This window comes from Leptonychotes weddellii, chromosome X, assembly GCF_054177405.1.
Source record: "Leptonychotes weddellii isolate Sample4059 chromosome X, ASM5417740v2, whole genome shotgun sequence".
NCBI lineage: Eukaryota > Metazoa > Chordata > Mammalia > Carnivora > Phocidae > Leptonychotes > Leptonychotes weddellii.
Window position 1 is genome coordinate 24,650,641 of NC_138385.1, and position 2,610 is coordinate 24,653,250.

A 2,610-nucleotide genomic window follows, 5' to 3' on the forward strand; every position below is an offset into this window, starting at 1 on the left:
AGTTTGAGAAGCCAGAGCTACAGCATCTCGACAAGAAGCTATCCAGTGTCTATTTGAACATTTCATATAATGGATGGGCTTTCACCCAAAAAAGGAAAGCACTTGCATTATTCAAAAAACCTTTATGAGTGCACTGGCTGCCTCACCTGCCTCAAGTCTATGCCTTCGGGTATTACTGCGCCTACCCGCTCTCTCCCCACCCCCCCACCCCCTTCCAGATTAGTCTCTTTCTCCAGTTAATGGCTACTTTTTCTTGAAGCATAAAAACAAAAGGGCAGTCTAACCAAACTCCGCTCTGAAACACTTCCTGTTTTTCGGGTCTGACTCCGTCACTGGACTGGGGGTATGTAAGAAGAGGTCAACGTTCCGGCAACCCGCTTGCACTTCCGCCTCACTGGTTCAACAGGGTAGGGCGCATGCGCTCCCTGGGTCAGTGAGGTTGACTTCCGTTCCCATCGTGCCCTGCGAGCTGAATCATGGAGAACGCCGAAGGACCCAATCTTAGTGTGGAAGAACGGTACGACTTTAATAGGGGCGGATCATTTAGACAGGAGCAGAAATCTAGTGAAGAGATTTTCTGGGACTTTCAGATAAACATCTTAGGTGAAAAGGATGACACCCCAGTTCATTTCTGTGACAAATGCGAATTACCCATTAAAATCTATGGGCGAATGATTCCATGCAAGCATGCTTTTTGCTATGCCTGTGCTATTTTACAAGGAAAAAAAGGCGATAAGTTGTGTCCAGGCTGTAGTAAATATGTTCACCGAATTGAGGAGCATGCACAAGGTTCTCTCTTCATGTGCAGCACTGTTCAAGGATGCAAGAGAACATACTTGTCTCAAAGAGATTTAGATGCTCATATCAACCACCGCCATATGAGATCCGGAGAACCTGCTGCCCGTCCTTAACTTGAAAACGTTCATCCTATGTATTGTTCCAGCACCACATGAAATCTCTGATCATTTTATAAGGCTACCAGACAAGTATCATATGAACCGTATTCCAACAAGGCAGCATATTATACCACCACTTCCTTTCCAACGTGTACTGCACAAGCCATATAATCAGCCGTAAGAAGATATTTGTGCTCCTCCAGCGGAATTCATTGTATACAGCTTCACCTCAACTTCCTTCAGCAGTCAGGAAACCTTTGTATTTCAGCAAGAAAACATAGCAACTTAGTAACTGTCCCTATTCAGAATGACTCAAATTCAGGTGCTTGAGAACCACTACCCCCTGTCTCCACGCCTGAGCTCACCATCACCCTGAATATCAGGGTCAACCAGTGGTATTGAACTCTCATCATACCATGCCTCCAGAGCAACATTTTGTACTGTACTCTTACCTCCACCACCAGTAAGCCCTCAAATACCACATCAGATTGCCAAGTACTTCTCACTTGATTCACAGCCAAGCTTCAGGTCTACCAACAACTTCTTCTCCATCGCCTTCTCCATAGACGTATTATTGCTCAGATGCTACCTTATATGAAATATTTTCCTCCAGGACCTGTACCACTTCAACAGGATAGTTCACTTGTAAGTACACACCCTTCTCACCATTGTAATTCACACTCTTTACCCCAATTCACTGAAAGTCAAGGAACTCTTGAGTCCTCCATTTATAAAACTAGGGGAAGGGGAAGTGAGTATGTAGCCTGCACCCAGAGGGCCAACCCTTCCTCCATGAGTGTAGGGTCGATCTTCTCTAACCCTACTTTTTGGACTGGATCATCCAGATCAGACAAGATACAAACCATATTACCAATGATAATAGTATTTTGAACAGAAGATACGATGAGGGAAAAAAAAAACTTAAATATTGTCAACCTTCTAATTAAGCTTTGACCATTTGGAGCAGGAAAGCACCTCTTACAGAGGTGGCTATAAAACACTTAAAGTTTTGTCTCTTAAAATGGTTTTAAACCTTGAGCTTAGGAATGTTTTCAGGTACGTTACAGTTGTGCAGAAAAGTGGCTCAGTGGAGCATAGCTATGCTTTAACAACTTTGCTCCTCTTCTGTGGTAAATTGACCCAGAAGCAACCATTTGCAATATTATTTCCTGAAAAAGAAAATTGTGTTCTACTTTCAGAAGTGTTGTTTTTGTTAAAACATGCTTAGTTGTTGTTGTTGTTTTTAAGATTTTATTTATTTATTTGAGAGAGACAGCGAGAGAGAGAACAAGAGCAGGGGCAGAGGGAGAGGGAGAAGCTGAGCAGGGAGCCCAATGTGGGGCTCCATCCCAGGGCCCTGAGGGCATGACCTGAGCCGAAGGCAGATGCTTAACCGACTGAGCCACCAGGTGCCCCAAACATGCTTAGTTTTTCTTGTGATATATTTTGTTAACTGGGGTAAAAGGAGTAAATTTCAGTATGGTTATAAAAAACAATAATGCCTTTATACACAAATCTATTTCTCTATAACTTCTAATCTTCTTGTTTCTAGGCCCAAATTACTTTTGTTTTTAAGTAGGCTCCACGGTGGAGCCCAACATGGGGCTTGAACTCACAACCCTGAGATCAAGACCTGAGCTGAGATCGAGAGTCAGACACTCAACCGACTGAATCACCCGGGTGCCCCCCAAATTCCTTTTTCTTTAATGTAGCT

The 2,610-nt window shown here is 43.5% G+C and overlaps 1 pseudogene; it reads left to right on the forward strand.

Moving 5' to 3' along the window:
- The first annotated feature begins 408 nt into the window (after positions 1-408).
- LOC102733074 (E3 ubiquitin-protein ligase Hakai pseudogene) lies at positions 409-1,773 on the forward strand (annotated as a pseudogene).
- Positions 1,774-2,610: the final 837 nt, after the last annotated feature.